Consider the following 25388-nt stretch of genomic DNA (forward strand, 5'->3'; position numbering starts at 1 on the left):
GTCTCCCCCTCCTGCAGCCCTGATGGTATCGGGTCTTGGAGAAAGGAGAATACTAGGGTTTCTCTCCCTTTCTCTAAACCTCCTCCCCCAGCACGTTAACCTTGATTTCATGTCTCCTCACCATTGTGGCACAAAAAGGAAGAAAAGATAAATGAATAACAAAAAGATTTATTAGACATTTGGAGTGGGTAAAAAAGATGTAGTGTATATATATACACACAATGGAATATTACTCAGCCATCAAGAAGAATGCAATCTTGCCATTTGCAATAATGTCAAGGGAGCTAGACAGTATTATGCTAAGCGAAATCAGTCAGCTAGAGAAAGAGAAATACCATATGATTTCACTCATATGTGGAATTTAAGAAGCAAAACAAATGAACATAGAGGGGAAAAAAGAGAGACAAACCAAGAAACAGACTCTTAACCATAGAGAACAATCTGAGGTTATTGGAGGGGAGGTGGACGGGGAGATGGGTTAAGCGGGTGATGGGCATGAAGGAGAGCACTGGTGATGAGCACCGGATGATGTATGGAAGCATGAATCACTAAATTCTACACCTGAAATGAATACTGCACTGTACATTAACTAGCTGGCATTTAAATAAAAACTTGGAAAACACAATGGGTATTTAGAGCTCTAAACACAGAAAGAAAAGAAAAGACTGGAACTGGCAATGTCATAACTGAGTTTTGTGGCATCTGGATCTGTAGTGTGTGTAAAACTGCATCATGGGGCACTTTTGTTTACTGGGAAATCCTAGTTAATCTTCACAGGGAGATGTGACAAAATCATTCATCGTCAGGGTTAGTTACACCAGCTATCTGTGCAAAGCAAAGGAAAGAATGATGCAGCAATGCTATAAAAAATCCTCCTGTGTCTCACACCTGCTCTTATAAGCCTTTTCTTTGGCACATCTTTCTTTCTACATGGATGTCTGAAGTGCCCTCTGCTCAGAAGTAAATGACCTTTGTTCCATGCTATTTCCAGGATTTTCGCAAACTGAAAGAATCATTTTTGATCAATCCATCCATTACCACCTACAATATCAAAATCCAGCATAGGCTGGAAAACCAGACTGCCTAAAGTTCAAATCACAGCTTTTCTGCTTACTAATCAAATGACACCAGGCAAGTTCCTTAAATTCTCAGTGCCACGGTTTGCTATCTGTAAAATAGGGAGGATGATAATAGTATCTGCCACAGAAGCCTGTTTTGAGGATTAAACGATTTAACACATGTGCATGGCGTATATTGCCAGTAGACATCAGCTCATATCAACTGGGCTGAGCCACTGCAACAGAATGGATAAATAGCCACTCATGGATCATTTCTTAACGCTACATTTCCTTAGAGGATATTGGTTACAAATGAAATGTTTTAAAATCCCATTAGAATTATTTCATTTTTTTTCTTCCAGCAATTAAATTCCTGTTTAATAGATAGATGATTTTGCCTTTAGAGTTTTAACCTGGTTGCTTAAATAAAGCGGAAAAATGATTTTTTTTTAAATTGTTTTCCGGGGCGCCTGGGTGGGCAGTCGGTTAAGCGTCCGACTTCATCCAGGTCACGATCTCGTGGTCCGTGAGTTCGAGCCCCACGTCAGGCTCTGGGCTGATGGCTCAGAGCCTAGAGCCTGTTTCCAATTCTGTGTCTCCCTCTCTCTCTGCCCCTCCCCCGTTCATGCTCTGTCTCTCTCTGTCCCAAAAATAAATAAACGTTGAAAAAAATAAATTGTTTTTACATTTTTATTTATTTTTGAAAAACAGAGACAGAGCACAAGCAGGGGAGGGGCAGAAAGAGGGAGACACAGACTCCGACGCAGGCTCCAGGCTCTGAGCAGTCAGTCAGCACAGAGCGCTCGAACCCACTAACTGTGAGATCTTAATCTGAGCCGAAGTCGGACAGTAACCAACTGAGCCACGCACCCAGGTGCCCCAAGAGGAAACGAGATTTTTAAAGAATTATGAAAATAATAGGGTTGAACTGTGCTAATACCTTTATTAGTTAACTACAAAAGACACGTGCTTATTTGGATCATGTGATCACAACCACTTACTTTTTGGCAGGATGCCCTAATTTCAAGGTAAAGTATGTAAAGGAAATAAGGAGAATTTGGGGTGTTTGGCATTTGGATGAAGTCTATATAATGGGGATATTACAGCAGTAGCACACAATTCAGTAAAGCAATAAAGCTGACTACACAAACTTGAAATTACTGTGACATACGTGAGAATATTAAAGTATATCCAAATCAGTTAGTGGCTATTATGTCACATTCTTTATAGTGCTGGTTGTTCAAAATCATTTTGCTTCTTCACTGGAAAAGTCTGTATGAATTTATCATTGAAGGTTGACCAGAAGAACAATTCCCTGGTGCAATGTTTTAACCATCTTGCAACATGTATATGCATGAGAAGTATATGACATAATTTTTACAAGTGTACATTTACCTAAACTGCCAAAATGTATTCTTAAAATATTCTCATTCAAAAAATGTGTTGCTCTCATTATGGTAATTTTTTTAAAAGCTTTTCTGCCCCCATCTCCTATATACATTTCACAAATCAGTGGAATGGACCACAGGTACTTAATTAACATCATCAGTGTCTATCTAGATCACCAAGCTGTATCCTGAAAGGTTTGTGCAGCCTTTTGCATTAAATTATAACTTATACAGGAAATTGTTTTTTCAAAAGTCATCACAGTTTCAATTCAATTCCATTACAGGTTTTTTTTGCTGACCGTTAAAGAGGGGGAAAATCACCCCACTGAAAACAACAAACACAGACTTTGATTGTTGGTTACAATGCGAATAAACGATCCCCGCCCTCATGGTCACTTTGCATAAAGCTTCCTCCAAAAGATCTGGTCTAGTGTCTCAACATAAGAAATTCAGTGGCAAAATGTTTAAAGGCATGAATTCCCATAATATTATGCTGGATAAGAAACGAGGTCCAATATCCCTAACCAAATAGTCACTGTGTAACACACACCAGATACTAAATTCAATTTTCTGCTTGAGTAAAACGGAATAATAGTTTGCCTCCTGTTCCTATCTATGGCTAAGACTACCAATGCCACTCAATTAAAAAAAAAAGTTAAAACTTCAAGATAGAGATATTATTGATAGTTTCAGTAATTATCATACAAGAAGTTTTAAATATCTCCAAATAGGCATCAATCAAAAACTAATCATCGCTAAAAAACAAAAAATAATAAAATAAAACAACAAACAAAAACATCTGTGATACTAACTTCCAAGCATTCAAAAGCATTCTATAGTAGACTAAGGCAACAATGTCCCCACACTAGGTTAGCTTTCAAAAAGCTTAGGATATAACCCATGAATTATAAACAAAGCAAACATAATTTTAAGCAACCAAAACCTATTATCCTTATCAGGAAAGAGTAAAATGAATCACATAAATAAAATTCCGAAACTTGCATATGCCAGCTGTAAAGTCGCAAGACTTGTATTAATAATACTCACGTCTAGCCACATGCTAATTATATTCAGACTTAATTTGGATTTCAGAAAGTGATACAGGCTGCTTCTTACCAGCGCAGATACATTTTCTTTTATTAATACAGCACTTTTCATATTGAAAAAAAAATAGGGAATAAAGGAGTCATAGCTATCTTTGCCTTCATACACTCTAAGCTTGTTATAGGTTTTGCCTATAGCCAAAATGCAGACGCGCAGCTAATTTCGGGCCTACCAGCCTTGACAACACTCTCCTTCATAAGCAGCTGGTGATTAACCATATGGGAAAGTGTGATTGAACTCCAGATGGAGTTGACTCCTTCCTAACTCCAGACTAGTCGTTTTGGGGACAGATATCTTTAGTGCTATTGACTACTGAATCACCTATTCCTTTAAAATTAGATGATGCTGGGGGATTTGAGAGTGTTAAAGAGAAAAGAGAATTAAGATTAAGACTATGGTTCTTTTCTGTCTGCTGGGAGACTACGGCAAAGAGAACATACAGTTGGTTAGCACTCTCCAGCACTGACCTCACCTACTAAACACATTGATGCGCCTGTTCTGGGAAGGAATTCCTAATGAGGCAGTAAATGCTCTAATACTTTCTATCTATCTTGAGAAGAATAATTTATGACCAGAGAAAGTGAAGAAGATATCAGTGATAAGATTAAACTAAGTGTTATTCTGGTCAAAATAATTAAATGTATTTTCCCTCTGGGGAACTCAGCATACATTACTCAAACTGAATGCTTTCCTAAATAATTAGTCTGTTTCTTCCAAACATTATCAGGAATGGCAAAGGCAATGAGACAGTCAAATCAAAGCAAGACAGCAGCATAACTTTTCTTCCTCCTAGAATAATCAATTTATCACATTTAAAAATGCCAATATTATAGCCCTTGAATTTAAGAGATTTTATTTTTACTTAGAATTTATATAATATTTTCTGAATAACACCATACTTTACATCCCAGGTAAATCTATAATTGCCCACAGAGTCACAGAATTTTGAAGGCACAAAAAATTTTTATGTTCATCTATGTTCATCATCTGTGATGTAACATGGCCATCCATAATTTTATAGTAAATATAATACTTCAGCTTCAGGCCAGAGCTTCATCACTATAATAACACAAAAACCATATGAGAATTTTTCTTTCACTACTAACTTTTAATTTGAAATTGGAGTAATTCTTAAAATTCTCTATTTTGGTAAAGTGGGTTTTTTTTTTTTACTTTCATCTTTCATTTTTAAAAGCATTACTAAAAACTTGTATTAAAATAAATCTACTGTGATTCAAAGCTCAAAACCTAAAGACAAATACACTTTACTTAAAGGATCTGTTCAACATGTATAATAACTCATTCATTCCCTTATTAAATCTATCTCAACCTATAGTTTTCTTTATATTATCTTTTCCTAGATGCTACATCCTTGTACTTACCTAACAGATAATCTTCATTTGTTGTTTCATCAATTTATGTAAGAGTGTAATTAATGGATTTATTATACACAATCTGATAAACAAATACCTTGCTACAACATACCTCCTATCATTGAATATACAACCACAAAGTACACACAGATAAGAAAAAACAAAAAAGATACCTCATGTCAGCTGTGGTTTCAATGATTAGTCACCTGAAATGTATCTCGGATGGAAAGAAATCAATCATATTTTTCATACAACCAATTTACCACATATTGAAATACTAAATGAAATCCATTTGTCATCTATGACTAATTATGCATTTCTATCTTGGAAAGACATATGTAAATCAAACATTTCTAAAGAACGGTGCAAACAGGCTAAGATAAATATTTACAACATATAATAAAACACAATAACAACTCATTAAATCCTGGCCCACAATAATCTAAACACTAAATAGTGCAATTAAGTCACTCCAGTCATTAGACTAATTTATCCCTTGAAGAAATAAAAATACACATCAAAGACAACATTATTGTCAGTTTGAGCTCTCTCACAAAAAAATGACCTTGAGGAACCATTCAGAATAGCACTGCTTAGAATCAAACTCCATCAACCCACATCATACTAAATCCTACCTCTTTATTTTTCATACCTTGGTTCTCTCACCCTGAGAGACATCTCCTTCCAATACCAACTATCTAAAACTTTCAAGGATCACCCTTCCTATGAAACTTTCCATCATATTCAAGCCAATATTGACTACTTCTTTCCTTACTGCATTATCTGTGGTGACAACAGACATCCTGGTTTTCTTTTGTTGTTGTTGTTGTTGTTTTACCTTTTTCCAGCTTTACTGGGTTTAATTCATGTTGCTCTTTTATCTATTTCTTATTTGTTTCTCATTATTTCAAATTAGTTTCATTATTAAATTTCTAACTTCAAATGACAAAACTAAAATACAATTCCTTGTTATGCAGCCCCCCCCCAAAATACTGCTTTTTAAAGCAATTATCTGTAGTTTACAAATACAAAAAGAACTTTTTTAAGTGATATTTTACTAGCAATTCCAAAATAAATATTCCCACTTTACTCATCCAAGGCAAAACAAGAGGCTCAATAGATAAAGCTCGAGATGTTGGGGCACGTGGGTGGCTCAGTTGGTTGGGCATCCAACTCTTGATTTGGGCTCAGGTCATGGGATCAAGGCCCGTGTTGGGCCCTGTGCTGAGCATGGAGCCTGCTTAAGATTCTCTCTCTCTCTCTCTCTCTCTCTCTCTCTCTCTCTGCCTCTGTCCAGTACTCATGCTGTCTCTCTCTCTCTCTAAAAAGAAAATTAAAAATTAAAAAAAGCTAGAAATATTGCTTATTTATTTTGGTTGTTTCGTTTTGCCTTATTTTTGTCTTTGTTTTGAATCAGACCATGTTTTAAATGTTTATTTATTTTGAATACAAAATAAACAAATCAATGAATATTTATTAAATGTATTTAATTAATAAATAAACAAAAAACAGTTTTAATTAATAAGTAGATATTTATTTATTTATTATTGAGCATGGAGCCCAACAAGGGGCTCAATTCCATGACCCTGGGATCATGATCTGAGTCGATATCAAGAGTCAGGTGCTTAACCAACTGAACTACCCAGGTGCCCATGCGTAAGAGCACTTAACTTCAACTTCTTTCACCACTTAATTACATTTATTCTAACAGAAAATGCTCATACAAACTACTAAATAAATTTCACTTTATAAGCTTTTGTACTTGGAATTCTCTGTACAGAAAAAAAGAGCATGCTTTCAATGTTCAAGACTTTGGTGTCTTTTTTTTTTTTCTCCAACGAACATATTAATTTTGTCTCCTATAGTCTATTGGTCACATCATAATCAATGCATAGGATTTGAATCATATTAAAACTAATTTTCTACAGTATCAAATCATACGACACTGTATATATTATCCACTTAGCTCATCTATATGTCTGGTCTACATATCCCAGAATGTACATATCCTCTTTTCAGCCTGATATATTCTTAGATTCTAATGTTTAACAGATGCTGTATTTGACCAATTTGTTTGTGCCAAGTCATCTGTAGTGGACAATTATGCTTTTCCTGTTGATATCCAGAGACTCCCTAACATTAAATAATTATTCTTTCATTTTTTGCCCCATTTTTACAGTAAAAAAGGAAAATAGCAAAAGATAAAGAGGGCTACAAATTATAATAAGTGCACATTTGTGCATTTACTGACAGCAGCTATCATTTGTTGAGTGTTACCTATGAACTATAAAATACAGACACATTTTTAAAATTTAATCTAGATACATGGAAAGATAGAAAATATTTGCAAATTATACATTTGATAAGGAGTTAATATCCAGAATATATAAAGATCTTCTATAACTCAACAACAACCAAAAAATACAACCCAATTAAAAATATGGCTAAAGACTACATATTAGTATGCCAGGGCTGACATGACAAAAACCACAGACTTGGGTTGCTTAAACAACTAAAATTTATTTCCTCATATTTTTGGAGGCTAGAAGTCAAACATCAAGGTGTCATCAAAGTTTATTTCTTCTGAGGCCTCTCTTTTTGGCCCATATATGGCCATCTTCTCTCTCTATGGTCTTTCCTCTGTGTGTTCATATGCATGTCCCGATTTCCTCCTCTTACAAGAACTCCAGTCATGTTGAAATAGGGCCCACCCTAAAGATCTCATTATAACTTTATTATCTCTTGAAAGACCTTATCTTGAACTATGGTCACGTTCTGAGGCACTGGGGTTAGAGTTTCAACATGTGAACAATTCAGCCCATAACAGATTTGAATAGATTTTCTCCAGAGATATACAAACTGCCACATAAAACCATGCTCAACATCACTAATTAGTAAGGAAATACAAATTGAACCATAATAAAGTACCACTACATACCTATTAGGATAGTGATTATCAAAAAATAAGAAAACAACAAGTTTTGGTGAGGATGTGGAGAAGTCAGAACCCTCAGGAACTGCTGGTGGTAATGTAAAATGGGGCAACCACTGTGGAAAACAGTTGAGCATTTCCTCAAAAAATTAAAAATGCAAATACATGTGATCCAACAATTTCACTTCTGGGTGTAAGCCCAAAAGAATTGAAATTAGGGACTTAAAGAGATATTTCTACTCATGTTCATACTGCATTATTCACAATAGCCAAAAGATGGAAGCAACCCAACTGTGTATTGATAGATGAATGAATAAACAAAATATAGTATACACATACAATGGAATAAGATTCAGTCTTAGGAAGGAAAAGGCTACCACATGGATGAACCTTGAGCACATTATGCTAAGTGAAATAAATCTCACAAAAGAACAAATGCTTGGGGCACCTGGATGGCTCAGTCTGTTAAGCATCTGACTTAGGCTCAGGTCATGCTCTCACAGTTTGTGGGTTCGAGCCCCGCATCAGGCTCTGTGTTGACAACTCAGAGCCTAGATCCTGACTCAGATTCTGTGTCTCCCTTTCTCTCTGCCCCTTTCCTGCTCACACTCTGTCTCTCTCAAAAATAAATAAATATAAATTTTTTTTTAAAAGAACAAATGATTCTTTGTAAGATTCATGTGGTACCTAAAACAGTTAAATTCAGAGAGAGAGAAAATAGAATGGTAGTTGCCATGGGCTGGAGAAAGGAGGAAATGAAAAGTTATTGTCCAATGGGTACAGAGTTTCAGTTTTACATGATAAACGCTTTGGAGATAGATGGCAATGATGGTTGTACAACAATGTAAATGTACTTAATGCCACTTAAGTACCATTAAAAATGGTTAAAATGGTAAATTTTATGTTTATTTCATAATTGAAAAACATAATTGAAAAACAGGTAATCTATATAGCAATTCAAACAATAACACAGCTAATATATATTCCTATTTGAATTTTTCAGATGAGGTAACAGAGGCTCAGAAAGGTCAAGTTGCTAAGCAGAACCAGATTTCAAATCCATGTTGATCTCACATTAAAGACTTGCAGGTTCAAATAGACTACACTTACCCACACTGACCACACTTCCTCAATATAGTTCAAATATTTGCTGGAGAAAGTTCTGAAGATTACAAGACACTTTGACACATAAAGGAGTCTATTGAGCAAGTTTGATGTATTGATCATATGTGTTAGTTGAGCTCTTTCTCTAATGACCTCTTCTGGGCAGAAATGAGGCAACCTCACCTGTACCAGAATAGTTTTATCATCTCATAGAACTATTAGTATACAGTTTTATATATCAATATTAAGTAGGAAAACGTACTCCATTACTGCTCATTCTCCTTTGGAAACCAGTGTTTGGTTTTCTACCTTCCCAGTTAGAGGAGTCATTATTGAACTGCTTAGGAACCCGAATTGTAAAAGATCCAATGCTTTTACCAACTTTGTAGAAGAAATTAGTGTTAATGTTTATATATCTGAAATGCCAAGCTTTGTGCTTTATTTTCATGCTAATAGGCCAGAATTCTCTGAGTCTCCAAGGTTAGACTCTCAAGACAAATTGTTTCTTCAGCCAACCTCTTCTTGACTTCACAGTTTATAAAATAAAACACTATCTATCTGAGATACAAAGAAAATACAAATTAATGAAACACTGGACTAGAGCCTTATATCAGTGTGTTGAAGATTTATGCACATAAACTGCCAAACACAGGTTTTGAAACAGACCTTATAGACTCCCAGTTGCCATAGTAACTGCACAGCTTTATTGAATGTAAAAGTGTAAACAGATGAGCAGAGCTCAGGTAAACCATCAGCGTTGCCGTTGTTGGCCTCTGAGTGACAGAAATAACTAGTATGTGCTGTCACTTTCCAAAATAAAATAATCATGATCATAATTTAACACCCTTGACTTCTTGGTCTGTGAACATGTTCCCCTTAGAACCTTCTTCCAGGGCTGCTTAACTAATTACTTGTGAAAAGAAAGGTTCTAATGAATAATTAATGTTTTTGTTATTGAAACAGGTTGGAGAACTATGCTGCGAACAGCAAGGAGTGTTAATACGGCAGTCCTACCAAATGCTTGCATTCTGTCTTCTCATTCTCTTGATCACAAGAGAAAGGGTGTGGTGGGGACTAAAACAACTTTTAGAAGTGCACACCCTCCTCTGAGATGCTTGCAGGCTAGTTTCTAAATAAATAAATAAATAAATAAATAAATAAATAGAAAAGTTTTCAGTTGGAATAATTAAAGGAAAGAAATGTTGGTGGAGACAATGTTAAAGACGTATAATCATTGAAATATTTGAACATAAAACTAATGTTCCTACAGTTATTCTTTGTTTTTCACGATTACAATTATATATTTTTATTCAGAGTTCTAATTCCATATTTAGGACTGCCGTAAAATATTTGTAAGAGCCATTAGAAAATAAATAACTCAAGCCCCTTTCTTAGAATGGGAAGAATAAAACCCAAAGTGGTAAAAATAACATACTCAAGGTCACAATATTAGTTAATTCCACCACTAAGATTTAGATTCCACAATCTAAGTATTTCTCCTACAGACACCAAAGGAGGACATGGAATACTTATTCTTAAGGCTACAAAGTTGTTAGAGAAAAGTATGTTTGATTTCCTGTTGGATCATGGGACTGGGAATAAGAAATTTCCTGTTTCATTTACCACGGGATACATTAGAGGACAATCTTGCTAAAATAGTGGCATAGAGTCTAGGAGAGTAGGTGATAATAATAGGAAGACAGACTAGAATGCATTCATCCAACAGCATTCAACAGCAAGCCCTCAAATCTTATGCGAAGACATCCTTCATGCTAATAAAACTGCTATCATTTATTGAATATGTAATATGAGCTCATCATTGTGTCAAATGCTTACATACATTAAAGTTTACTGATTAAGGGGTTAAATTTTACAACGTTGGGTTCACATCCTTGTCCCAGTGCTCATGAGTTATAATCTTGGGCAAACTGCTTAATCTCTAAACCTTAACTTCTTTGTAAACTGAAGATGATAATAATAGCACCTACTTCAGTGTATTTCAAGAAGTCATTATTACACAGTAAATGAAATACCCATGTAAAATATCCAGTTAAGGTATTAGCAATATACAAATTTAGTAATTTTGTATTATTATCCCATTTAGTATCTACAATGATAACAGAAGATGGATAGGATTATCCCCATGTCACAAATGAGAACACTGCGGTTTAAAGGATGTAACTAATTTGGCCAAGTAGAAAAGCCAACATATAAACTTTGAGATACACCTTGTTCCATAATCTGTTTTTAGCTGCCACACATACTGAATCAATCTGGAGTCTGGTTTGGCGATCTGGTTACATTTCTCATTCTTTCTCTGTAGTCTTGAAAAAGTCCTTCGGTCAATTCCTAGTATTTATTAAGTGTCCCAATGCTCTAATTCTTTTCCAATTATCAAAGGGTTCATGACCACAGTTCGTGACCTAAGAGAGGTGATAATTTATCTGAGAAGACAATATGAAATAAAAACTCAATAAAGGATTAAACCACATTGTCTCATTTCTAAGATTTAGGATTTGGTTACAGAAAGCCAAGATTTAGGTGTACAGGCATCATCAGAGAAGAATATATAGAATTAAGCTGACTGTAGGAAAGGAGGCTATTTTGAGTATAAGACAAAGAGTGAGAAAAGACATCAGAGTGCTCATTGAAAGATAATTTGGACATAGATTCGGAAGTCCTAAATTAAGGAGCTGGAAATGGAAAGAAATGGGTAAATCAATGACGCAACTGACAGGAAAATTATAGAACTTAGAAACAGATATAATAATGTGAAGACAAAAAAAAATGGCTTGAAATGTTCTAGCCTGGGACATGAGAAAATGTCTCCATGTAACAGAGACAAAAGCAGAGTAACTGAAAAAGAAATGGGAACATGTGGGGATGATTATTTTCAGTTTGGGACTGATTGTATTTGAGAAACTGCTGGAGTAAATGCTGGCTTGTCCTGAACACAGCTATAAAATAAAGAATAGCAGGAAGGTGACAGTCAAGACCTGGGAAAACATGTAAATACTACAAATGTTATGATAATTAAAAACATAGGATAGGGGTGTCTGGGTAGCTAAGTTGGTTAAGCGACTGATTCTTGATTTCGGCTTAGGTCATGATCTCATGGTTTGTGAGTTCAAGCCCCACGTCAGGCTCTGTGCTAACAGGTTTTCAAAACGATTAATATCATCTTGGGAGAGTACACTATGTTGGTAGCGATGTTAAAAGTAAGAGCAGTCAAAATCCAAGATAAGCAAATTTCAGTCAGAAAGGAGGAAGATAAACAGAAAAGTACAATTTTACAGAAGCCAAGGAAATGCCACCAGGGTGTTAAGGATGATTAAAATAGAGCTTTATCAAGATGCTTCTAACCTCTTGTAATATCTGCACTCCCCATTCTTGAATCTGAAAACAGACTTAAAATAACTTTATACAGGTTGTGTTTAGGTTTCAAAATTCATTGATAGTGTTTCTGTACTATTGTCTGCAACGTTGATTAATCCTAGGTCTCTGCTACGTGGACAATTTTATTTCTTTATTTGTAGAACAGGGAAAATAATACAGTCCTTTGAAAAAGTCACAGCAAGCAAGGTACCTGGAAGATATCAGGTACTCAATAAATGGTAGTAGTGCTTATTTCTGCTTTTATTTGAACAAAAAAGAGCTGGCTGGGCTGATTTTCCTACAAACAGGTACATATCAGGTCTCCCTTGGCTTGAAAGATCTCCCATTCTTAAATTTAGGGTGGTTGAATGAGCAAATATGTCATGTACCCAAAACAACTCCCACTGCAACTTTAAGGGACACTGAAATGTCATTGAATAAATACAGAGTGCTACAATTACTATCTCATATTTACTTCTTATCGTCCAAATGCAGAATCAGTTGCAATGCCCTTCTCTATGCGTATGCCTTCACATGTCCTCTTCATTATTTAAGATTAATCTTGAAGGCTTCTGAGTATATTTCCTAGCCAAGGTGGAAGTTTCAATTTTGTCCATGGGACCTTCTCATCCACCATAATACTACTTGCCCTCTGCTTTGGTATTGCTTAGTAAATTGAACAATTTTAGCCCTCATTTTTTTAAAATTTTTTAATGTTTTATTTTATATTTGAGAGAGAGAGAGAGAGAGAGAGCATGAGCAGGGGAGGGACATGGAGAGGGAGACACAGAATCCGAAGCAGGCTCCAGGCTCGGAGCTGTCAGCAGAGCCCGACGTGGGGCTCGAACTCACGAGCAGTGAGATCGTGACCTGAGCTGAAGTCGGACGCCCAACCGACTGAGCCATCCAGGCGCCCCAGCCCTCATTTTATGCTTAAATTTACAACAGACTTATTATGTGTATATGTATATATAGGTGTATTTGTGTTTCACAGAACAACAGTACATACCCATCAGCTTTATTTTCCATAAAAATAGTAAATTTAAAAAAAGATGTTTAAATATTGAGAATGCCTTCTGTCAAGTATAAATTTCCCCAAAGCTCCTTCGTCACGTAGTTACTGGGGTGCCTGCATAGCTCAGTTGGTTAAGTCTCCAACTGTTGATTTCAGCTCAGGTCATGATAGCAGGGTCATGGGATCAAGCTCTGCATCAGGCTCTGAGCTGACAGTGCAAACCCTGCTTGGGATTCTCTCTTTCTCCCCCTCTCTCTGCCCCTCCCCCACTCATTACTGTGCTGCTACTCTCTCTCTCTCTCTCTCTCTCTCTCTCTCTCTCTCTCTCTCTCTCTCAAAATAAATAAATAAACTTTTAAAAAAGTATAAATTTCCCCCAAACTCTTCTCTATCACATAGTTATTTCAACAAGGCAAAAAATGATTCTGCTGTATCACAAAACTTTTGAGAAGTACATTCACCCAGTCCTATAAAGATCACACAATATATCAGAACTACTTTAGTCTAAATTTTGTTTGTTTATGCAATGCACCTGTGTTAATGGTCAAACTGACTACTCAAGCTTTTCTCCTTTGAGTATGTGTTGAATTTCAAAACTGTTCCTTTTTGTGCCAATGATATTCTTCTGACTAGTTTTAGTTATGAAACCAAGGATGCTTTTGCATATGACAAACTATTTAACTTAGCTAGTAATTACTAATTAGCCAATTAAAAGAATGAAATTTCAGAAGACCATTTAGCAATAAAGTCAAACCCACTACATAAATATTTTTTTTCATTTATTCAGGGATTATTTTTATTTCCCAAAGAATAAAATTCAAAATTTTGTGTATATTCTCTTTGAAACTTAAGTTCACGATAAATAGATATAGCTTGAAAGCAATTAAGGCCAAGCAGAAGTATCAACACCTGAACACATATAGTAGGCCTCACACCATTTCTCATTCACATTCACACCACACACCAGTTTTTCAAAAAAATCTTTGAGAAAAGTGGGGCGCCTGGGTGGCTCAGCCAGTTGAGCATCCAGCTTCGGCTCAGGAAATGATCTCACAGTTCATGAATTTGAGCCCCACATCAGGCTCTGTGCTGACAGCTCAGAGCCTGGAGCCTGCTTCAGATTCTGTGTCTCCCTCTCTCTCTGCTCCTCCCCAGCTCATGCTCTGTCTCTCTCTCTCTCTCTCTCTCTCTCTCTCTCTCTCTCTCTCTTTCAAAAATAAATAAAAACATTAAAAAAATTTTTTTTTTAATCTTTGAGAAAAGTAAAAGAAAGAATATTGCTTTTAATATACAGATTAAAGTGTTAAATAGTAAGTGATTTTAGGAATGAATCCTTTTGAAAGATTGGTTTAAATTTGTTTTGTTTCCTTCATAGAATGTGCTAGTACCAGAATGTTAAATAGAATTGGTTTTATAGCCAAACTCACTTGAGAGACTTCAGGAGAAGACGGAGGATTAGGAGGATCCTAAACTCCCCTTGTTCCATGGATACAACCAGATAACACTCGCATCAATGTAAATAATCCAGAGAATGTTACCCAAAGACTGGCAGGGCAGAATCTCCATGGCTACATGTAGACAGGAGGCCATGTTGAAGAGGACAGGAAAAGCAGAGATGTGGTCAAGAGATAGACCTGCAGGGCTGTTCATGTGAGGGAGGGACCCCAGGGGTGCAGAGAAAGAAGAGAAAAAGACTCTCACACCATGTACCCCAGGCATAGACGACCCCACACAGTAAAGATTAATCTCCATAGCATTTAGCTTTGAAAATCAGAGGAGCCTGATTTTGTGAGGTCTTATAATCAGTGGGGCTTAACACCTAGGACTTTAAAAATCAGTGGGCTGGGCTCTAGCAGAGCTGAGAAAATGAAGGAAAACTGAGTTCCCCCACTTAAAGAGACAGCACAACAAACAGCCCCCTGGAGATAAAGAATAGAAGCAGCAGTTTGAAAAACACAGAAGGGATATTTGTTTATCAATCTCAGAGCCCATGCTGGAGGGGCAGGGATCTTTGGAAGAGTTCACCAGGAATAAAGGAGCTAGAAGGCACTATTTCCCTCCCCTGTCCCCCAGCCTAGCCACACGGATACATATGGGAATTAGCATAGCACCAACATTCTACACCTAACTTGCTAATAGCATATCCTGCCCCTGCATTCTCCTGCAGATCTGCTCCATCCAACATACCCTTGGCCAGAGACCTCCAAAGCAGTGCCACAAGTCTGGCAGTGTGCAAGCAACCCCAGCAGAGGCCAGATCCTCTCCAAAGTGACTCCTGCCCTAGAGAGAGGGCGAAGATAACCAAAGATACACCAGTCTGACAGCAACCCCAGCAGTAGGGCTGGGGTCAGACATCTGATGTGACTGCAGACCCTGCCCATCAATAAAAGTTTCCCAGGGAATAACATGGAGAAAATTTCCCTGCAGTTTAGTGCTATTGCGTCTCTGGCAAATACCTACCTGGTCTGACTCCACTCAAGACCAAGCCAGCCCCATACTGGCCCACTAACAACACAGGGAACGAACCCGGCCCACAACACGCAAAGAGAGCACTGCAGATGACCGGACTAAAGGCAAAAGTAGCTCAGCCACAACAGTAGAGCACACACAACACACAGAGGAGGCACTCCTGAAGCACCAGAATCTGGTGAACAGGAGACACTGCACTGCAAAGCACTACATGACCTCTTCTTCATAAGGCCACTACCTTCAAGAGCAAAAAGATATAGCTGACTTTCCTAACACATAGAAACAGACACAGAGAGTTAGACAAAACAAGGGGACAGAGGAGTAAGTCCCAAATGAAAGAACAGGACAAAAGAGACCTAAATGGAAAGGCAATGAGTAATATGCCTGATAGAGAATTTAAATACTCATAAAGATATTCACTGGACTTAAGAAAAGACTGGAGGACCTCAGTGAGACCCTTAACAGAGACAGAAAACATTAAAAAGACCCAATCAACCCAATCAGAGAGGAAGAATTCAATAAATAAAATTTAAAAATACACAAGATGGAATAAATAATAGACTAGTGGAAACAGAGAAGAACAGATCAGTGACCTGGGGACAAAGTAACGGAAGCAATGAAGCTGAACAAAAGAGAGGAAAAAAATAATATAACATGATAATAAACAGAGGGAAATCAATTATACCATCAAGCCTAATAACGTTCGCATTATTGGGATCCCAGAGGAGAAGGGAGAGAAAAGCGGGCAGAAAATTTATTTGAAGAAACAACAGCTGAAAACTTCCTGAATTTAGAAAGGGAAACAGAAACCCAGGCCCAGGAGGCACAGAGAGCCCCCAAGAAAATCAACCCAAGGAGGTCCACACCAAGAATCATAGTAACTAAAATGGCAAAAAGTAACAATAAAGAGAGAATTTTAAAAGCAGCCAGAAAAAAGGAAATGGTTACATACAAGGGAAACCCCACAAGTCTATCAGCTGATTTCTCTCCAGAAACTCTGCAGGCCAGAAAAGAGTGGCATAATATAATCAAAGTGCTGAAAGAAAATAATCTACAGGAATACTCATCAAGGCTATTGTTCAGAATAAGAGAGATAAAATTTCCAAGACAAACAAAAGTTAAATAACACTAAAAGAATTCATGACACTAAACCAGCCCACAGAAATAATAAAAGGGATTCTTTGAGTGGGAAGGAAAGACCATAAGAAGGAGTAAGAAAAGTATGAAGTACAGAAATAGAACTATAAAGTGTATCTGTAAAAAATCAGTCAGGAGTGATTACTACTTCACAAAATAAAAGGATGTAAAGTATGACCCCATATACCTAAAACCTGGAGTAAATAATGGGTTCAAACTTAAGTGACCATCAACTTAATATCAACTGCTATGTGCATAAGATATTATATATAAACCTAATGGTAACCACATATCAAAAACCAGTAATAGATATTTAAAAAATAAAGAGAAAGGAACCCAAGTACACCACTAAAGAAAGCCAGAAAACCATGAGAGAAGAGAGAAGAAAGAAACAGAGAAAAACTACAAAAACAACCATAAAACAAGTAAAAAATGGCAGTAAGTCCATACCTATCAATAATTACTTTGAATATAAATGGACTAAATATCCCAATCAAAAGACACAGGGTGACCACATGGATAAAAAAGCAAGACCCATCTGTATGCTGCCTAGAAAAGATTCATTTCAGACCTAAAGACACATGCAGATTGAAAGTGAAGGAGTAGACAAGGATTTATCCTGCATATAGAAATGAAAAGAAAGCTGGGGTGGCAATACTTACATCAGATGAAATAGATTTTTTTTAATTTTTTTAACGTTTATTTATTTTTGAGACAGAGAGAGACAAAGCATGAATGGGGGAGGGTCAGAGAGAGGGAGACACAGAATCCGAAACAGGCTCCAGGCTCTGAGCTGTCAGCACAGAGCCCGACGTGGAGCTCGAACTCACGGACCGCGAGATTGTGACCTGAGCCGAAGTCGGCCCCTCAACCGACTGAGCCACCCAGGCGCCCCTGAAATAGATTTTAAAACAGAGACTGTAACAAGAGACCAAGAATGACACCACACATGCATACAGGGAACAATCCAACAAAAAGATATAATAATTGTAAATATTTATGCACCCAGCATGAAAGCACCCAAATGTATAAAACAGCTAATAACAAGCATAAATGAAGTAATCAATAGTAATACAATAATAGTAAGGGACTTTAACACCCCATTTATGTCAATGGGTAGATCATCCAGACAGAAAATCAATAAGGACACAATAGTTTTGAATGACACACCAGAACAGATGGATTTATCAGATACATTCAGAACATTCTATCCAAAAACAGCAGAATACACATCCTTTTTAAGTGAACATGGAAAATTCTTCAAAATGGATCACATATTAGAGTACAAAACAAGTCTCAACAATTTTGAAAAGATTAAAGTCATACCATACGTGTTTTCCTGACCACAACACTATGAAACTAGAAGCCAACCACAAGAAAAGTATCTGGGAAGACAACAAATATACAGAAGCTAAATAACATGCTACTAAACAATGAATGGGTCAACCAAGAAATCAAAGAGGAAATTTAAAAATACCAGGAGATAAATGAAAATGAAAACACAATGGTCCAAAATCTTTAGGATGCAGCAAAAGCTGTTCTAAGAGAGAAGTTCATAGCAATACAGGCTTACCTCATGAAGCAAGAAAAATCTCAAATAAACAACCTAAACCTACACCTAAAGGAGCCATAAAAAGAAGAACAAACAAAATCAATAAAGGGTTAGTATCCAAAATATATAAAGAACTTATACAACTCAACACCAAAAAACCAAATTATCCAATTTAAAAATTGGCAGAAGACATGAACAGACATTTCTCCAAAGAAGACATCCAGATGGCGAACAGACACATGAAAAGATGCTCAACATCACTCATCATCAAGGAAATGTAAATCAAAAACCACAACGAGATATCTCCTCACACCGGTCAGAATGGCTAAAATCAAAAGCACAAGAAATAAGTGTTGATGAAGATGTGGAGAAAAAAAAGGAACACTTATGTACTGTTGATGAGAGTGCAAACTGGTGCAGCCACTGTGGAAAGCAGTATAGAGTTTCTTCATAAAATTAAAAATAGGATTACTCTGTGATCCAGTAATTCCACTACTGAGTAGTTACCCAAAGACAGTGAAAACACGAATTCAGAAAGATAATATGCACCCCATGTTTACTGCAGCTTTATTCACAACAGCCAAATTAAGGAAGGAACCAAATGTCCATTGATAGATGAATGGATAAAGAATATGTGATATATATGTGAAGGTTACTCAACCATTAAAAAGAGAGTATAATGCTAAGTGAAATAAGTCAGAGAAAGACAAATACCATATGATTTCATTCATATGTGGAATTTAAAAAACAAAACAAATGACCAAAAGTAAAAAGAGAGAGAGAGAGACAAACTAAGAAACAGACTCTTAACTATAGAGAACAAACTGATGGTTACCAGAGGGGAGCAGGGTGGGTGAAATAGGTGAAGGGCATTAATGAGTACACTTATCACAATTAGCAATGAGTAATAAACACAATTGTTGAATTACTATATTACATCTGAAACTAATATAACACTGTATGTTAACTATAGTGGAATAAAATTTTTAAAAAAGAAAGATAAATCACTTGAGTTATCAATACACATTCCCTGTCAAAAACAGAAGAGATAGAATATAAGTATTGTTATTTAAGGGACTATTTTATTTTAAGGCCAGTTAAAGATGAATCATGTAAAGTTCTGATCATCCCTAAGGTTGAATCTCAATGGTTTGCAGGTTAAGCTTTTGCACATCTTTCAAAGCTCTGAAGAGAGTCCACTTAAGAAAGCCTCAAGACAATGGTCTCTTCTAGTGCTTTACAGACTAGAACATATAAATATGCAAGTATGCAAGTACTGGTTTTGTTTAAATTTCTTAAAATTTAGAAAAGTTCTGATACATATTTTATTTCAAACATCTCTTCAACCTCTTTCCTTTCCCATGCACACTCCAAGAAATTACAAAATCCTAGCTTTCTCTAGAAAGGGAAATATTTGTCACAAAAAAATGAAATACATTTTTGGAAACAAAGAAATGTTTGTACATGGTTATATGGTTGACTAATCTTTTGCTTCTCTTCTCACCAGTCTTTTAAAGATATTCTATAGTAATATATGGAGCTAGAATTTTTATCTGTGTGTAACAGGTATTTTTTAAAGAAATCAACAACTGTTAAAATCTCCCAAGGATGCTTTAGAAAGCGTATATCATATTTTTTCAGGTCTCAATAATTTAGTTGAATTGCTTTTTTAACCTCTTAATGGCAAAAGAACATTATCAAAGAATGATTGTGCTGAGAATAAAGAGGAAGGATGAATGGGGGAAGGTATCACTAATGATACAATTGACTGCAAACGTATAGACTGTGATTACCATAATGGATAAATACCCACAACCAATAAAATGAGCTCTTCTACCTATAACTGTTGTATGCAGGCTTTAAAATTTTCTACCATCTTTGAAATCAGGTATTTGTCATGCAGTCTCTCTGCACAGCATTTGATCAGTATTCATCCAACATCCTCAGCCAGAGAATGCTGCCTAACAACACAGCACTCTGAAATACTAGTGTGTGTTTAGAGAATTTTTTTAATGCTTACTTATGTTTGAGAGAGACAGAGAGTGTGAGTGGGGGGAGGGGCAAAGAGACACAAGACACAGAATCTGAAGCAGGCTCTAGGCCCCGAGCTGTCAGCACAGAGCCTGACGCATGGCTCCATGAGATCATGACCTGGTCAGAAGTCAGACGCTTAACCGACTGAGCCACCCAGGTGCCCCTAGAGAATGTTTAACCTACCAGAATGGAAACCTTTGGGGGAACAACTTGCTCCATTATAGTTTCCCACAAGTTTGTAGATTTCCACAACTTTCTATCGTATGGCAACAGAAACCACTCTGTGGTTCTTAATCAGCGTCTTTAAAAGCCTAAGCCTGGCTTATATATTTATAGATGCAGACATCCTAGAGATACGATAGGCTCAACTGGATAAGCCTTGTCAAGGGACTCTGTAGCTTTTGCTATATATGCAGAACCACCAAGGATCTGCTAATGCTGTTATCAAATGCAGCCCTATCAGCACTAAACACTTGGCTTGGCATTTTGATAGTAACATTTTAAAGAAAGTGGGCAAAATGGGATTCTCCTTTATATTGTAAATGGATAATAAAGAAGCTTCTCTTATTGGTCTAGCAACTAAGAAAACTTGATGAAGTTTGTAACATAAGAAACCGAAGAGATGGTATTGATGATAAATTGTCACACTGGGAAATGAACACTCCAAATAGCTGTTTCTGAATTTGTCATTCCAATTGAAAGGCTGTCCATTCCATGACTATTTCACAAGTGATATTGACAGCCTTTGCAATGTTAATACAGAAAGATTTCCAGCATTACGATCTACTTAAACTCCAGCTCATTGCAATAAGGAAATTACAAGAAAGCCTTATTCAAAACTTACGGGATAAAATAGCAAAAATCCCTTACACTGGAGAAGGAACACTATGTGGATATAGTGGCAGAAATGGGACTAAAGGAGGAAGCAAACTGTGGATATCGCATTTTGCACAGCAAGCCAGTCTTCATTCACCAGCCTACTTTTCTGAATTCCTGCTTGGCCTTTCAACTGTGCCTGTCTACCTCATGGCTTTTCTGGCTTCTTGCTAAAAATAAGAATTGAGGGAAAGGTGTTCGATGATTTTTAAATCTTTCTCTCACTGATATGTTAAAAAAAAAACACAACTCACCACTCATTTGAGAGCTGGCAACTCTTCTGAGAGTTTTTGCAGCTACTGTATTTCTTACCAGTTTGGTTAGTGAGTGCCCCTATAAGCACCGGAACAGACAGGGAAACAAGTCCAGAAGAACTAAGAGGCTCTGTGCAAAACACACTGTGAGCGCAAGGCACCAGCATATTTCCATTCACCTTGTCTGAAATCACAGCTCATATTCCTCCCACACCATTATCTTCTCCCCTCAAAGGGAGCAAGTATACTTGGTGTGGTTTTTCTTGCAACCAAAATTTCTAAAGACACCAAAATCTGCAAAGCTATCCCTGATTACCTTAGGTAAAGTATCTCCTTCCTATACCCACTGTTCTCAGTCTCAGCTCTCTACTGCCTTCTTGCCACCTACCACAATCTATAATCATTTTCCTGATTGCCTGCTTATCTGTCATACACTGGGCCAGAATCTCTCTGGGGGTGGGGCTGCCAGTGTCTTTGTATTGCACTCACTGCATCTAGCTTTCAGCACAATGACTAGCACATAAGTAGAGTTATAATCAGTAGTTAGATGTAAATAGTTCTATTTCTTCATATTTTACACAGAAGAATCAAGCAGAGTTCTGCATGATGTCACTTAAAATCAAATCCTCCTAATGCAAGAATTAGTTGGTAGGAATAAAAATAGTACATTTGAGAACCATAAAGGGCTTTAGAAAACTACTTCATTGAACCATTCGGTATAATTGATGAAGTATTGAATCCCAGAGGTTACTCAGCTTACCCAAAGCTACATACTTAGCCACAGAGCTGGGACTAAAACCTAGTGAATGTTTATTAATTTTGTTTATTTGTTCACACGTACCCTGCATTACTGAAGAAGAGGTCTAGGGAATTTGACTCATAATGTTGAAAAAAGGTAGAAGTTAGCACCCTGACACAAAGTTCAATAGCAATTCAATTTTTTGTAGCTAGAAACATTTGATCCAGTTTCCAAATAATACTAGTCTGTCCCATAACTGTTCCATAACAGTTCCAAAACACTGTATTTCAGGATAAAAAACATATTTTAACATGCTTTAACCCCTCCCCCACAAAAGAATCCATCAGTTCTGAAATAAAATCATTTGGGATGGTAGGATATTATATCAAATAATGCTACAGACAGGGACTTTATGTTCAACCTTCCAATTTCTTTTTTTTTTTTTTAAGGTTAATTAATTTTTTTTTTTTTTGAGACAGAGAGAGACAGAGCATGAACAGGAGAGGGGCAGAGAGAGAGGGAGACCCAGAATCTGAAACAGGCTCCAGGCTCTGAGCTGTCAGCACAGAGCCCGACATGGGGCTCGAACCCACGGACCGTGAGATCATGACCTGAGCCGAAGTTGGACGCTTAACCGACCGAGCCACCCAGGTGCCCCTCAACCTTCCAATTTCTGCATCAACTCAAAGAAAATCTTTAGCCTCTCTGTGGCATACATAAAATGAAAGCAAGTTGTTTTCTCACTTGTGTACTAAAGAGACCACTTGGGCACTTACAAATAACATTCTGTATCTTGGAATACAGGCTGTTTATAAATATATACCAAAGGTTATTAATACTATTTTAAGCCAATACTATCATATAACAAAAAGGGAAAAAATACTCAACTGAGATCATCTGTAATTCACACCACAGCAAGTAGTTATTACAGTCCATATGGAGTGAGGATCACCCACTGCTGAAAATTCCATGAGGGTGTGACAAGGTGACATACAGGAGGTTAAGTGCTGTATGCTGGGTGGCAGCTCATTTCATAGGGGTGTAGAACTTGCGATTTGAAAAGGATGTACAGAAGTCGCCACGCAGACAGGGGTGAACACTGCAGAATCAAACAAATGTTGCTGATTCAAAGTTGTTCTCCTACAATAACAACCAGCACCAAATGAGTTGCCGCGGTGGAGAGCAAGCTGTGCTCAGCGACTAATTGCTACACTTGTTAGAGTGTGCAAGAAGGTGTTTATTTGTTTTACATGTGTTTGGTGCCAAGACGTCCCGGGGATCTGGAGCTGAAGTGGAAACAGAATGACAGTGTTTAGAAAACTAAACACAAAAACAAAAGGGAAAGAGAATTTTTTTTTTCCTGAAAGTGACTTGAGCATTAAATGTATGAAAACCTTGAGGCTCTTATCCTGGGTGATTAATTCTTCAGGCTCCTTCAGATCAACCCGCGGGAGCCCAAGACGGAATGGAGTGTATTAAGTCTGGGATGCTTTGATGTTGTTACTTTTATTTAGATGGTGAATTATTCAAAGCAGGGAGGATCAATCTAAGAGCTACCAATAGAAATAAAAGGGAATGAAGTCAGAAAAAGGAAGGAAGGAAAGCACAAAATGTGGGTGTTGAAAAAGTTCCACCTGAATGGCAAAATTTAGAATATGTACTATGGGGAATTTGCCACACTGTATCCTTCCAGTTTCAGAAATAATAACTGGATTTTAACTGACATTTTGAACAGTTTAATGATGGAAATATTTCTACTGAACAACCTTGTTTTTCTTCTCTGATACTTCATAGGCCTCCAGAGTCTTCCTTTGGACAGAAATTTGCTACTCCAAATATAAGCCCAAAATACTTCTAGAGTATGATTAGCAACTTAATTCTTTCCATCAATGAACACGGTAGGTAAGTTTTAAAAATAATTATTTTTACTTATTATTTTTCTTTTAATATGCAGAGATATCTATCTGAGCACTGATAAATTCTTCAAGAACAACTGTGATATGTTTACATCTTTCATGTGATTAGCATACCATGTGGATTGTTATTTTTTTTTAATTTTTTTAATGTTTATTTATTTGTGGGAGAGACACAGGACGAGTGGGGGAGGGACAGAGAGAGAGGGAGACACAGAATCCAAAGGAGGCTCCAGGCTCTGAGCTGTCAGCACAGAGCCTGACATGGGGCTCGAACCCAGGAACTGTGAGATCATGACCTGAACTGAAGTCAGCTGCTCAACTGACTGTGGCACCCAGGTGCCCCGATTATTTGTTATTTAAAATTAGGAGGCCGCCTGCACCCAGAGCTCCAGAGTCTGACAGGATTGTGATCTCTCCATTTTTTCTTGCCGCTGTGATAGTGCCTGTGAGTCACCGTGGATAAAAGTGGAGAGACAGGGGAGTCAGATGAAAACGGCACTGCTCCCAGGGCCCCCAGGATCACTGATATAGAGACATTCCCGGAGGAAACTGACAGGGATGGAGATGGGGACTAGAGAGAAGACATGGCCAAAGCTGCAAGCTCAAGAGTCAGGACATCTCAGATAGAAGAGCAACTGGAAAGGAGGACTCATCATTACTTACTCCTGCAGCCAAAGAAATGAAAATAGACACCGAAGAAAAGAAGAGAAGAAGCCAAAAGTGGACGAAGAGATTCAAAAGATGCAGATCTGGTTTCCTCTTTTTCTGAGGAGCAGCTGAACAGTTATAAAACATATCACCAGTCAGGTTTCCCTAAGGCAGCCATTAAAGGGCTGATCCAGTCCGTCATGTGGCACCTCCTGTGTCTCAGAATGTTGGGATTGCTGTGAATGGTGTTTCCAGGGTTTTCTCTGGGGGAGATGATAGAAGCAGTACTGGATGTGTGGGGCAAGTGGGGACAAATGCCACCAACTACAACTCAAACATATGAGGGACACTGTTCAGAGGTTAAAGTCAAAGGGGCACATCCCCAACTCAAAGCACAAAGAAATCATCTTCTAG

General features: G+C 37.2%; 1 pseudogene; it reads left to right on the forward strand.

Annotated features, from left to right (window-relative positions):
* The first annotated feature begins 489 nt into the window (after positions 1 to 489).
* On the forward strand, positions 490 to 25388 carry LOC125149864 (transcription initiation factor TFIID subunit 11-like; annotated as a pseudogene).

The sequence above is a fragment of the Prionailurus viverrinus genome, chromosome D4 (genome assembly GCF_022837055.1).
Source record: "Prionailurus viverrinus isolate Anna chromosome D4, UM_Priviv_1.0, whole genome shotgun sequence".
In the NCBI taxonomy this organism is placed as follows: domain Eukaryota; kingdom Metazoa; phylum Chordata; class Mammalia; order Carnivora; family Felidae; genus Prionailurus; species Prionailurus viverrinus.